This window comes from Lepus europaeus, chromosome 1 (assembly GCF_033115175.1).
Source record: "Lepus europaeus isolate LE1 chromosome 1, mLepTim1.pri, whole genome shotgun sequence".
NCBI lineage: Eukaryota > Metazoa > Chordata > Mammalia > Lagomorpha > Leporidae > Lepus > Lepus europaeus.
In genome coordinates this window covers 48,012,653-48,027,902 of record NC_084827.1, presented here as the reverse complement: position 1 = coordinate 48,027,902, position 15,250 = coordinate 48,012,653, and the positions used below count along the sequence as shown (strand labels likewise).

Sequence of the window (15,250 nt, the reverse complement as noted above, 5' to 3'; positions counted from 1 at the left end):
GCAGAGAGAATCATGCCCCCCTTTTTTCTCTCTAGGTTGCCAAGAATACAGTCCCCCACAGGGCTCCACGTAGGACTCACACCAGGCTCTACCTGCCACTTTACCACCAGTAGCTTGGGCTGCTACATTCTGGTCTCACCTCATTCTCTCTCTCTCTCTCTCTTTTTTTTAAAGATTTATTTATTTTTATTTGAAAGAGTTACACAGAGAGAGGAGAGGCAGAGAGAGAGAGAGAGGTCTTCCATCCTCTGGTTCACTCCCCGGATGGCCGCAACTGCTGGAGCTGTGCCATGATCCAAAGCCAAGAGCCAGGAGATTTCTCTGGGTCTCCCACGTGAGTGCAGGGGCCCAAGTACTTGGACCGTCTTCTACTGCTTTCGCAGGCCATAGCAGAGAGCTGGATCGGAAGAGGAGCAGCCAGAACTAGAACCGGTGCCCATATGGGATGCTTCAGGCCAGAGCATTAGCCCACTGTGCCACAGTGCTTGCCCCTCACCTCATTCTCTAAAGCTGGTGCTGAGGCTCCAGGCTGCTGGGGTCCTGATTTGTGCACATCCACACCCTCCATGTAGGTCCACAGTGTTTCTCTAATTTGCATGGAGTTTCCTTTGCAATTTTCTTTTTTTTTTATCTTAAAGATTTATTTATTTTTATTTGAGGCTGGCGCTGTGGCTCACTTGGTTAATCCTCCGCCTGCAGTGCCAGCATCCCATATGGGCGCAGAGTTCTAGTCCTGGCTGCTCCTCTTTCAGTCCAGCTCTCTGCTGTGGCCAGGGAGGGCAATGGAGATGCCAGTGCTGCAGACCAGGACGTTAACCCACTGCGCCACAGCATCAGCGCCTCCTTTGCAATTTTCTTCCTAACTCTTCCCCTGAGATTCCTCTCTCTCTCTCTCTTTTTTTTTTTTTTGACAGGCAGAGTGGATAGTGAGAGAGAGACAGAGAGAAAGGTCTTCCTTTTTGCCGTTGGTTCACCCTCCAGTGGCCGCTTCAGCTGGCGCATCTCGCTGATCCGATGGCAGGAGCCAGGTGCTTCTCCTGGTCTCCCATGGGGTGCAGGGCCCAAGGACTTGGGCCATCCTCCACTGCCTTCCCGGGCCATAGCAGAGAGCTGGCCTGGAAGAGGAGCAACCGGGACAGAATCCGGCGCCCCAACCGGGACTAGAACCCGGTGTGCCGGTGCCGCAAGGCGGAGGATTAGCCTGTTAAGCCACGGCGCCAGCTCATCTCTCTGTTTTTTTAACTGTCTTCCCCTAGACTAGAGCAGTAAACTCCCTCCTTATTTCGCCATCTTGGTCTCTCCCATCCATCCATTTGGACTTCTACATGATATTTATATCCCTACTCAGTTCTAGCCATCCATCAGTTATTTACTGCCTATACTGTTCAACAGGCTGGTTACAAAAAGAGATTGAAAGTGGCAGATTCAGATAGAGGAGGAATACAAGTTGTGTGAGGACAGAAATAGTTTCTATCCTAAACACTATTGTACTGCATTCCCCAAAACCAGCATAATTCTTGACATATATTAAGTGATTAAAAATACTTGTCCAATGAATGATATCAGATGTAAGTAGGATGAACACATTCAGTGGAGTGCTGGACCTGACTTGTACTGATTCATGAGAACCAACTATTAAATGTTAACGGATTTTGTGAACTTGCTGAATATGCCATTATTGAATATTTATTTATAAAGCTTACAGTTAAATAAATTACCTTAAGAACAAAGGTAATACTTCTCACTTTTGAATTATTTTGCTATTATCTGTGCTTTTGAAGTTATTTATTTTTAATGTATTCATGTAATGGAAATACTCAAATTGATATGCTGCTGTATATTCCCAACTGTATTCAGTAATGTTTGGAACATTTATACCTCAGAAATTGGCAAATGCTACAAATTAGGGCTTGACTCATTGTGTTGCTGATTGTCTAGACATAAGAGAATGATAGAGAATATATTAATATTACTTATTAAACTTAAATGTTTTGTCTGTACCTATTACATTATTAATAGAAGAAAAAGTGAAAAAAATCTTTCCAGTATCCCTCAAAACTATTGTCTAATTTAACAGTTACTCACAACATCAAAAAATTAAGTCATGTTCCAACATACATCTTCATTGACTCATTTTCATCTTGTTAAATATGCATGTAAATATCAACAACGATTTTTTGCCAGAACTGTATTGATTCCTTTACTGAAACTGTAGGTGGCTTCAGAGAAAAAAAATCAACAAAAGCAAAAAAAAAAAGAGTCATTTGAGCCTCGTTTATATTTGGGAACACATCTTCCCCACCTACCCCACTTCACAATGGGAAGTACCTCTTTCCTTTTCTACCCAATCTGACCACCTGCTTTAGGTGTTGATACACTGCTTTACTCTTTTAAAATCTATCCTTTAGTGAAACCGTAGTTACAGAAAATTTTATACCTAGGTAACACTATATTCTTTATTCCTACATTGTTCTTTTTATAAAATTTCATTTTAGTTTTGTGCTGTTTTTGTACATTGAGGAAGTATAATCAGAAGCCTTATCAAACTTGTTTCTCAGTGGCTTTTTGTAAATAAACAAACTTGTCAATTAGTTATTTATTAGTCCAGTGATATAAAAATGGCTACAGGAAAGATTTAAAAGGAAACATGTAACAAGAGCAGTTAAACCACAGACCCTATCTGGGTTTTACCCTTTCTCAAGCAGAAACTGGATATATGGGTGCCCATTCCTTGCAGCATACATTGAAGCCATTTTCCAAATGCTTCACTGAGAAGAGATGGAGAATGATGGAGTATTCCTGATAACTTGGTAAAATCTCCTTCTGAAGCTGAACAGTGAGATTGGGAAATCATTTCTTTCTTTGAGGTTCCTTTTACAAAAGACGTTTCTAACCTGAAAGTGACCAGAGTACAAGAGGAAATCAGGATAAGGCCATAGGCCTGAGAAATTCCTATTTATTTTTCCTAGAACCAGGAAAATGAAGCCTTCCTAACTTTGGCGGAGGGCAGGGTTCTTGCGTGGCTTTATGGGAGGTGTATTTGAAGATCACAGACTGCATGTGAATCAAAGAGGGATGGGGCATGAGGATACAGGTGGTAGAAGCTGCGGCCAGAGATCTCAACCACAAAGCCATAGATAAAGGCCTGGTTATCCTTCCCATGAAAATGAGGTGTATAGGCAATCTCTCATTGTCTTTTGTTTATTTTTTTAATATTCATTTATTTTATTTGAAAGGCAGAGTTACAGAGAAGCAGAGAGAGAGAGGTCTTTGATCCACTAGTTCATTCCCCAGATGGCCGCAATGGCCAGAGCTGCGCAGATCTGAAGCCAGGAGCTTCTTCTGGGTTTTTCCCACGTGGGTACAGGGACCCAAGGACTTGGGCCATCTTCTACTGCTTTTCCAGGCTGTAGCAGAGAGCTGGATCGGAAGTGGAACAGCCGGGACTTGAACCGGTGCCCATATGGGATGCTGGCACTGCTGGTGGCAGCTTTACCCGCTACGCCACAGCAGCGCCCCCCTCTCTTTGCCTTTTTTGTGTGATTATTGTTATGACCATTTGTGTACATTAGGAATGTGAGAATCATGTGAAACTTAGTTCCTTCCGAAAAGACCTACAGGAGGAGACACTGCTGTCTGGTTTTAGTACTGGGAGCAGTTCGTACTTGTAAAAAGAGATGGTTGTTATCTTGCTAATATGAAAAGTCCTGTAATCAAATTTTTTCCAACCTTTAAATTACCTGTTGAAAGCACAGGAAACAATTTGTAACTTACGTCTTGCAAGAATGCAGGGCTTAATGATTAACATTTTACATTTTATTTCATATCAAAATTTTTCATCTGAGCTCTTATTTTTTTCACATTCAGTTAGATTGTACCTAAAATTCTATGTTTGTAGAAGTTCTCTTGGGACAGACATTTAACCTAGCAATTAAGATGCTATTGTTCCAGGCCGGCGCCTTGGCTCAATAGGCTAATCCTCCGCCTTGCGGCGCTGGCACACCGGGTTCTAGTCCTGGTCAAGGCACCGGATTCTGTTCCAGGTGCTCCTCTTCCAGGCCAGCTCTCTGCTGTGGCCCGGGAGTGCAGTGGAGGATGGCCCAAGTGCTTGGGCCCTGCACCCTATGGGAGACCAGGAGAAGCACCCGGCTCCTGCCTTCGGATCAGTGTGGTGCACCAGCCGCGGCGGGCTGGCCGCAGCAGCCATTGAGGGGTGAACCAACGGCAAAGGAAGACCTTTCTCTCTCTCTCTCACACTGTCCACTCTGCCTGTCAAAAAAAAAAAAAAAAAAGATGCTATGTGGGGAAATTAGTTACATGATGGTGCCCAAAGGAAGTAAGGTGGGCGGAATCCAAAGTTGTTTACCACTAAAACTGATTGGCTGCGCAACATCAGGGGAGGTAACAAAACTAGTAACAAGTGTATAGACATATGGCTAGCCCTATAGAAATCCCCCCGTAAAATGACCGTTTAAGTGATTGGTTGGTCCTTAGCCCTGCCCCAATGACTCTGCAGTTTTGTGCTATAAAAGGTTCTGTTTCGCACGAAGTAAATGAGTCCTTGCTAGACTTGGCTCCCCGCTGCGGGATCGGGAGGCTGGGGAACGGGCGAGCGGCGCACTTACCTTTCCTCGGACCCAGTCCATCCTGTACGGGTGGACTAAGACCCAGCAATGCTATTGTTCCTGGTTTTTATACTCAATTCCAGATTCCTGCTAATGCAGGCCCTTTGAGGCAGCAGGTGATGGATGGTTATGGTAATTGGTTTGCTGCCATCCATGTGGGAGACCTGGATTTTGTTTCTGAATTGTGGCTTCAGCCCTGGCCCAGTGTCACCTGTTACAGACTCTCGATTTCCAGAAAATGGGAGCTCTTACTTTCTGTCTTTTCTCTCTTTCTAAAATAATTTTTTTTTAAAGATTTTATTTATTTGAGAGGTAGAGCTAGAGATAGAGAGGGAGAGACAGAGAGATCTTCCATTTTCTGGTTTGCTCCCCACACAGCTGCAATGGCTGGAGCCTGGAGCCATGCCAGTCCAAAGCCAGGAGCTTCGTTTCTGGTCTCCCATTCGGGTACAGGGTCCCAAGCACATAGGCCATCTTTCACTGCTTGCCTATGCCTTAAGCAGAGAGCTGAATCAGAAGAGGAACAGCCAGAACACGAACTGGCACCCAGAGATACCAGCACCAAAGGTGGATTCTTAGCCTACTGTGCCACAGTACCTGCCCCCTTAAATAAGTTTTTTAAAAGTTGTCATACAGATGTTTTTAATTTATGAAGGGATTGTATCTCAATCCATCATAGATTAAAAATACTCTGATTCAAAAGTGTGCCTAATACATCTAAGGTATCTCATAGGTAAACCTACATTAAACCTTCTCAAAACTCTTCTATTAGCCTACACTGGGCAATATCATCTCACACAAAGCCTATATTATAATAAAGTATTGACTGTCTTATGTAGTGTACCAAATACTTACATCCAAAAAGCTGTAGCCAGCCACACAGTGTACTGTAAAGTACTGGTTGTGTAGCTTTGATCCAGGGCTGACTGGGAGCTGTAGCTAACCGCTCTTGCCTAGCATCATGACCACATTGGGCTTCATATCACTGGCCTAGGAAAAGATTAGAATTCAAAATTTGCAGTGTGATTTCTGCTGAATGGATGTCCCTTGCACTATCATGAAATTAGAAGTTGAACAGATACAAAGTTGTGAATCATCTGTGTTCTCCTTAGAATAAGGCAAGGAAAAAGTTATAAATAACATCTAACAACTTTGCTTCCCTGCTTTCTTTGTAACCTTAACATTAGTGCTTGTTTTGGTTTTGGATTACACACTCTCTAGTAGATCTTGTTTAATTTATAAATTTTTGCTCCAGGAGGGAAAAAAACTTGAGTATACACACAAATACACACCACAATATACACACTTTCTATTTCAGGGGCCTTAAGGAGACTCCAGGAAACCTTATGTCAAAGTTGTTCATCTGCCAAATAATTTATTTCAGATAATTTTCTATAAGGTATTTATATCTACCCATGTGAATTTTTTTATGTATGAGATGTATCCATTTTCAGCCTGTTTTCAAGTTGTTAATTGATTCTGTGATGAAACCAGCAAAAACGCTAAAAGGCAAAAGAGAAAACATGATACTATCAATATTGTTGAAAAAATTCTTAAAAGGTTAATAAGAAATGTTCCTAGAGTAGTGTTTCTGTAATACCACTTGAGGTTTATCAAGTAGTAGTGTTACTTAAATTTATATAAAATAGTCAAAAATTAAAGGATATCATAAAATTAAGTAGCTGGATAGCTCAATAGCACAAAGGAATTTTTTAATTGTTTATTTGCTCTCACTGTCTATAACTCTCTCTCTCTCTGTCTCTCTCTCACTGTGTAACTCTGCCTGCCCCCCCCCCCAAAAAAAAGTGTTTATTTGAAAGAGTGACAGAGAAGGGGAGACACACAGAGATCTTTCATGCACTAGTTCACTCTCTAAATGTCCACAACAACACAGGAAGGGCTAGGCCTAACCCAGGAGCCAACAACTCCATCCATTTCTCCCACATGGGAGTTAGCGATCAGCACTTGAATCATCATTTACTACCTCCCAGATGCATTAGCAGGGAGCTGGGTCAAAGTGAAGGCAGGGCACCATCCCAGGCACTCCGGTATAGGATGTGGATGTTCCAGGTGATGACTTAACAAACTACACCACAATGCCTGCCCCAGAGATAAAAATTATAAAGGAAAAAGTAATTGCATTCTCTATGTAACTGGAGTGACATCAATTCAGAACACACACACAGTTTTTCAGTATTACTGAAAATTTATTTTAAAAGTAATGCCTTATATACTATATCATACTTTAATAGCAATTTTATATTGCAGTTAGCAAGACTACACAAGATTGGTACTTTTGGTCAGAATAAGATAATTTTATGACAAATGGTAGCTATGCAGTTTTACAATTAAATGACTGTTTTGGTTGAAGAGAAAGTATTAACCATTTATGATGTCATGTTTCATGTTTGATACCATTTTGTCTTCTGAGAGTGTATACTTTTTAAAGGAAACTTTATGTATGCAGCACTTTTTTCTAAAGAAACAGAATTTTAATCCTTAAGAAGCTAATGTCTTTCTGGATTATAGTGTATATAATATAACCAAGATTTAAGTAAATTAAAAAAAATCCTTTTAGAAGACAGTATAGTCTGAATTGGGTTCTGAGCCAATTTTGTACTTTTGCACTTATTGGTTACCTGAGTGTCACTTTGATACTTAGTTTGTCTCATAATATCTGAAGTTGTGGTTTTTAAACTGGCACAAAGAGCACCTGGGAAGATATAGTTTTTTCAGAGCTGCAACCCAGGAGCTCCTGATGCTGTGAGTCAGAGGTGGTGCCCATTTTAAACAGGCACTGCAGAGGGTTCTCATGTTGGTAGACTACATTTAGGAAATACTTCTCTAAAGAAGCTAGAGTAGTAGGATCAGAAGATTAAAAGTTGTTCACTTTAAATTCCACTGATGAGTTATTATGTGTCAGGTGTTTTTTTGGGAGGCTTTGTAACAGATTACTTTGGTATTACTGACTGGTCCTGTACTGTGTAAACTTAGGACAGTTTTATGTAGTTAGTACCTAGTTTGCTGCCATTTTGTTGCTCTTTAAGAAGTGATAATTGGAAAATATTCAATAGCAAATGATAAGACAGTAAAATTTTGAAGAATTGGGAAGAAAACCTTTGAAGTTTATGGAATGTAAATTTGAATTTTTGTGTTTCACCCTGTCCTTAGACATTAAAAATATATATAGTGTTATACATGTCTTTGATTCTTCTCCACTTAGTCAAAATACAATATATCCAATTAATTTATCTAGTATCTAATATATGACATGTAATCATTGAAGTTACGGGTTGATTGAAATACCGTATTTGAGGCTGGCGCTGTGGCTCAACAGGCTAATCCTCCGCCTAGCGGCGCCGGCACACCGGGTTCTAGCCCCGGTCGGGGTGCCGGATTCTGTCCCGGTTGCTCCTCTTCCAGGCCAGCTCTCTGCTGTGGCCCGGGAGTGCAGTGGAGGATGGCCCAAGTGCTTGGGCCCTGCACCCCATGGGAGACCAAGATAAGCACCTGGCTCCTGGCTTTGGATCAGCACCGTGCGCCAGATGCAGCGGCCATTGGAGGATGAACCAACGGCAAAGGAAGACCTTTCTCTCTGTCTCTCTCTCTCTCACTGTCCACTCTGCCTGTCAAAAATAAGAATTAAAAAAAAAAAAATACAGTATTTGAGAATGAGAAGGAAAGAGTGAACAAGCCTAATTCATTCTCCAGGTGCTTGCAATAGCCAGACTGTGCTAGGGCTAAAGCCTACGGTTGATGGTAGGAACCTGATTACTTGAGACATCACCACTGCTTTCCAGGTCAGCATTAGCTGGAAGCTGGAGCTGGGAGAGGAACCCTGCTACTCTGATGTGGGTATCTTAGCTGCTAGGCTAAATGCCCACCCACTCTGAGATACAATATGTGTTTGTTATCTCAGTGCACCTCCGTATGTATCTCTCTTTCCTGCGGTCTATGTTTAATATGGCCAGAGCTCTCATTTGTTAGCATTAACATTGAAAATTTTTATATCAAATTGAAGATTTTTAATTTTGGGTCGTTAAGCATATGACAAGTTCATGACAGTCTTAGGGGAGGGCAGTTTTGCTATAGCTTATCTTCTGTTGCTTTTCATCTTGAAAAATTTCTGGGAGTGCTATGGTTTGGCTTTGCTTAACTAACTCTCAGGAAAGCATGACATCGCTCTCCTGGAGGCAGGGTGAAGAGAATGACCTCATTCATGGGCAGACTCAGCTGTCCTTTGTTATCTTACTTGATGCTTCAGGGTTTGATAGTGGTAGGGAGTTGATACTGGTGGCAGTGACAGGAATGACAGCACTTTTTACCACTTGCTGGTGGAAGTACAAAGCTGTCATGCTTGAAAGCCATGGATACAGTAAAAAGTGTGTGACTGCAATGATTGAGATACCTAGGGCTATTTTCACATGTTACTTAATCATGAGCAAGAAGGAAAAATGTTACTGTGATTAAGTTTGCTTCGCTCTTTATCTCCCACAAAAATGAGTATTTCTTAAAAGGTCATAGCATTTGGTTTAGTGATGAGCCTACTTTTTCCATTTGTTTCTGTATCTCAGTACCACTCGATTCTATACATCTGTATTGTTATACATTCTATACATCTGAATTGTTATATTCTAATATCCTACTTTTTGTGTGCAGTGTATGTTATATGATTCTTATATGTCCAGTGTATCAACTGGGATGACATTTTATTGAACGCTTTTTAGAAAAGTATCAGTTTTTGAATTAGTTTTCTTCTGTGAACACTAAACTACAGTTCTGTTTGGTATGAAGTTTTCTAAGAACATAGCATCTCTGAGTAGTTCTTTTTGTAGTCTTCTCTGCATTTTATTATCTCATTGCTTTCTCCGTTTATAATATGGCCTAGACTACTTTAATCCCCTAATATTTATTATTAGTCAGCTCCCATTTAACTTTCATGGAGTTCACTGCAGTTCTTCAGAAGGGTTACATTGAGGAATACATACAGTATTGCTTTCTGATATCTAAAGAAGATAGCTTCCACAAATTTTTTTAGTTTTCATATTATTAGTAGGGAGGAAGAAAAGAAATACATTATCTTGTAGTTTTTCCCTTGCTTCTGGCCTCCCCTTTGAACAGTTACCTGTTTAGTGGCCTCTTTACTTTTAATGATTTTCTAATCTTGAAATGTAGTTTGAAACTTTTTATTTATGATAGAAAAACATTAAATTATTTGATCCTATTCCTCTGTAATGTAAAAACTTGAAGCCCAAAATGGTCCAAAAGCCAAAACTTTTTGAATGCCAAGATGATGTAACAGGTAGAAAATTCTACACCCAAGTTTATGTGACAGGTTGCTTTCACAGTGCAGGAGCACTAAAAATGTTGGATAAAATTAGTCTCAGGCTGTTAAATGTATAAGGTGTATATGAAACATAAGTGAATCTCATGTTAGGCCGGGAACCTATTAAATCAATGTTTATGATTTGGACTTATTTTAAAGATATCTCATTTTGTGTATGTACATATTCCAAAATCTGAAGAAAAAAAACCTCAAAATTTGAAATACTTCTGTTCCCAAGCATTTTGGCTAAAGAGATATACCTAGTTCATATTATCGTTCAGAAGTATTGCTATGAGGCTAGTGTAGTGGTGTGGTGGGTGGTGGGTAAAGCCATTGCCTGTGTTGACAGCATCCCATGTGGGTACCTGTTTATGGCCTGGCTGCTCTACTTCTGTTCCAGCTCCTAGCTAATGGCCTGGGAAAAGAAACAGAAGATAGCCTAAGTGTTTGTGCCTCTGCCACCCAAGTTGGAGACCCAGATGAAGCTCCTGTCTTCTTCCAGCCATCTGGGGACTGAACCAGCAGATGGAATCTGTCTCTCCATCTCTTTTTTTTTTTTTTTTAATTTTTTTTATTTGATAGCTAAGAGTTAGACAGTGAGAGAGAGAGACAGGGAGAAAGGTCTTCCTTCCGTTGGTTCACCCCCCAAATGGCCACTACAGCTGGCAACGCGCTGATCCGAAGCCAGGAGCCAGGTGCTTCCTCCTGGTCTCTCATGTGGGTGCAGAGGCCCAAGCACTTGGGCCATCCTCCACTGCCTTCCCGGGCCACAGCAGAGAGCTGGACTGGAAGAGGAGCAGCCGGGACTAGAACTGGTGCCCATATGGAATGCCGGCACCGCAGGCGGAGGATTAACCAAGTGAGCCATGGTGCCGGCCTCTCCTTCTCTTTTTGAAACTCTTTCAAAATAAATAAATAGGGTCCAGCGCTGTGGTACAGTGGGTTAACGTGTTGGCATGAAGCACCGGCATCCCATATGGGCACCAGTTCTAGTCCCAACTGCTCCACTTCCAATCCAGCTCTCTGCTATGGCTTTGGATAGCAGAAGAAGATAGCCCCCAAGTCCTTGGGCCCCTGCACCCACATGGGAGACCTGGAGGAGGCTCCTGGCACCTGGCTTCAGATCAGCTCAGCTCCAGCCGTTGCGGCCAACTGGGGAGTGAACCACTGGATAGAAGACACCTCTCTTTCTCTCTCTGCCTCTCTCTACCTCTCCTCTCTTTGTAATTCTGACTTTCAAATAAATAAATAAATCTTTAAAAAAAACTTAAAAAATATTTTAAATTATGCAGCCAGTAGAATGAGCAAGATATGTATTTCTTCTTAAATGAATTTTAAAAAGGATATTTATATTTTTTGCTTCATATATTCTGAAATTTTTTCATTTTTCTGATTTTTAAATTAAAATTTATTTATTTGAGAGGCAAAGTTAGAGATAGGCAGAAGGCCGGCACCATGGCTCACTAGGCTAATCCTCTGCCTGTGGCGCCGGCATGCTGGATTCTGTCCCGGTTGTTCCTCTTCCAGTCCAGCTCTCTGCTGTGGCCCGGGAAGGCAGTGGAGGATGGCCCAAGTGCTTGGGCCCCTGCACCCACATGGGAGACAAGGAGGAAGCACCTGGCTCCTGGCTCCGGATAGGTGCAGCGCTGGCCGTAGCAGCCATTTGGGGGGTGAACCAACAGAAGGAAGACCTTTCTCTCTGTCTCTCTCACTGTCTAACTCTGTCAAAAAAAAAATAATTTTTTAAAATAAAAATAAAAAAATTAGAAGCAGAAGCAGAGAGAGAGAGAGAGAAAGAGAGAAATCTTTCATCTGCTGTGTCATTCCCCAAATGGCTGCAGCAGTTGGAGCTGGGCTGATCCAAACCCAGGAGCTTCTTCTGGGTCTCCCACGTGGGTACAGAGAACCAAGGAGTTGGGCCATTTTCTGCTGCTTTCCCAGGCCATAGTTTACTGGATTGGAAGAGGAGCAACCAGGATTCGAACCGGTGCCCATATGGGATGCTGGCACTTCAGGCCGTGGTTTAACCTGCTACACCACAGTGCCAGCCCCTCTGATTTTTCTTTTTTAATATTTACTTATTTGTTTGAAAGAGCTACAGAGAAAGAGAGGTAGAAAGAGAGAACGAGCGAGATATTCCAGTGGTTTACTCCCCAAATAGCTGCAATGTGTACAATGCTGGGCCAGACTGAAGCCAGGAGCCAGGGGCTTCATTCAGGTCTCCCATGTGGGTGCAGGGGCCTAACCCCTTGGGCCATCTTCTGCTGCTTTCCCAGGCGCATTAGCAGGGAGCTGGAGCAGAAGTGGAGCAGCCAAGACTCAAACCAGTGCCCATATTGCATGCCAGTACTGTAGGCCATGGCTTTAGCTGCTATGCCACAGTGTTGGACCCGTGTTGCTAATTTTTTATAATCAAAATACAAAAAAATTGTTTAATGGAAAAATGGAGTAAACTAATATTTATGATTTTTTTATAAAAATACTAGAAGAAAATGAGTTTAATAGCAAAATGAAATAAACCAATTGCAGTATATAATGTAGATAAGTTTTCATTGTGAACAGTTTCTAATAACTACTGGAATATTCTTGAATGTTATTTTTTTACTTCATTGAATTTCCTACTTAGCTAAAAAAAATTTTTGGCTTTGCCCTTGTTATCCATGTACTTTATACAAAACATAATTAAATAGTTCTTTGACCTTTTTTGATAATCTAGCATCTTATGATCATTTCAGTCTCTTAAAATAGTTGTTTTTCTGGTCACTTTGGCAAACTCTACTGACGCCATCTTCATATTGCTGGTCACATCTACACAAGTGTTTGGAGAAAACTGCTATCACTTTTTGACAGGCCTGGCTCTATCTATCAGGATTTCCCATTCCATTCTGTTTACATATTACAGTTTTGTTATTTCTTTTAGAAGCCTATTTCTCATCTCATTATTATTCTCTGCTGATATCATGCCTTGCGTTTTTGGCCTTGTGTGTTACAAGCCCCGATTTAACTTCTCATTACCATATTACTTTCTTCCCAGAGAACAATGTTTGCTCCAGATTATGCTGCTTTAGCTTCCCTCAACAATGCTTTTGTTTATACTTTTCTTAAATACGGCATCATCTTTTTCTTTTTGAATCTATAAAGAACTTTACTCAACTTTTATAGCATTTACCACATTCTGTCTCTTCTACTAGGTATTCTTATACTGTTTAATACCTTAATTGTAGATTTTAAGCTTTTGAGGTTTATAACTGAGATAATTCAACGTATCACCATAATGAGTTGCATATGATAAGAATTCAAAGGTTAATTGTATTACTAAGGTTACTTAATTGTATAAACATAACATGTTGTAAAACTAAAAGCTTTATTGGCTTGGAAAATGGCTTTGAAATTATATGGAATAAAACTTGTTTTCTTATAATTTTGTAATTTTATGTTTGTCTAATTCTAGTTGGACAAGGAGTCTGATTCCTTAATGCCCAGAGAACTCAGATTTTGCCATAATTTTGTTTAGGGGATGAAGAAATAGACCACATAGCTAAAAAATTACTTACTATGAAAAGAAGTACAGAATTATTATGAATGGTATTTTTAAATAGCATAATTATAAATAATTCAGTCTTCATAATAGGTTTGAACATCTGTTGGGTGATGGTTGGAAGAATAATAACCCCCTTAAATTATCACAACAGAAAAGCAAGTAACATTTTGTATGCTTCATTGAGCTTGTGTTTGGTTAGTTTTAAAAATAACAGTTCTTATTTCTATTCTTTTAAAGAACCAATCCAATTAACTATATGGAAATGTATAACCATGTATCTGATTTATAGCGTATGAATAGAAAAATATAGTCTTAGGAAGGACCTCATTTTGAGTTTACTGTTGCCTCTCGTTTTTTTATTTTAGTATTCATTCTAAAAAGAAAAGTGACCACTTTTTTTGGTAAAATTATTAGAAACAAAATAAAAGATTTATACATTTGGAAGAAGGCCAGATAAGAAAAATAAAAATATTTCATCTTTTCATAGAATAACCATATAATGAAAAATTACACTTTTCTAATTTTATGTCCAAGTTGAGGTCAGTAGTCATACACATATTTGTAACTTGTTTTTGAAAGTAGAGTTTTTAACATATTATTTTGATGAAATATATTGCCCACTATTTAATGCATTTAAAAGTTAATACCAGTTGACTGGTATGAATCACTTTTCTTTATTGAAAATCATTGGATATACTGTTGTATACATGAAAGATCATTACAAGTGGGCAGCAGTGTTTGTTAATGGTGTGCTCCAATATCAAGAATAGAAATAATGGCAGCTTAAGGGGCAGCATTATAGTATTTGTCATTTATTTCTTATTTTGATTTGTTATTACAGAGGACAAGAAGGCATGAAAGCAGTTTAGGCAAATATATTAGAAATCTCTGTTTATACTGAGTTCTTTGGCATGCTGATAAAGCTGACAATTAAAAAATATTTAAAATACTAAGTGTTTTTTTTAGTAATAGGAAAACTCTAAAAAATAGCCTAGTGTTATTAAGATTATAAAACTAGATACTAAAATTTCAATGTATGCTTGGGAGTCCAGATATGAAATTCAATTTTTAAATGAAAGTATTAGGAGATATTCTGTACCATGCATTTATCAAATGGAATTTTCTTAATAGTTTCATTCACAAAGTATTAATTTCTCTTTGTGTTTCAAAAAATAAATCTTGTCCATGCTATATTTTTGTCAAAGTGAAGCATTTCTTTAATTCCATAAAACAGTATAAAATAAGGCAGAAGGAAACTGTACCTTTGCCAAGACTTGACATCATGTTAACAGCTTCAGAGGTAAATTATTATTAAACTTGCACTGTAACTAACCTCAGTGAATTCAAACTATTGCATGGTGCTCATTTCTCAAAAGATTAAGGGATTTGGTAAACTAGATTGGATGAATCTAATTTAGTTATAAAAAAGTGATATATTACTGAATTGTTTGACATAATCTTTTACTTAATGACAAATTGTTATTTGATTTAGTGAACACAATGTTATAAAACAATAAAAGTTGTTGAGCTAACCAATTAAAATTTTGTGAGTATTTTGCCTATATTAAGTAACTCACTGATACTTTTATGATATTAGCATTCATTGGTAGATTATTACATAATGTATACATTACAAAATATAAGATAATCCCAGCTCTTCTATAGTTAGGATTTGAAATTTCATGGTTTTTCCAACTTGAATTCAGATTTCCAGGAAAAATACTTTAAAAGTTTAAGTGATGCTGGAATAGAAAAAAT

General features: G+C 39.4%; 1 protein-coding gene across 2 annotated transcripts in view; it reads left to right on the top strand.

The window, feature by feature from the left end:
- The window catches only part of COG5 (component of oligomeric golgi complex 5), a 375,810-nt gene that overhangs the window by 78,173 nt on the left and 282,387 nt on the right, over positions 1 to 15,250 (top strand). The gene's annotated exons all lie outside the window — the stretch shown is intronic.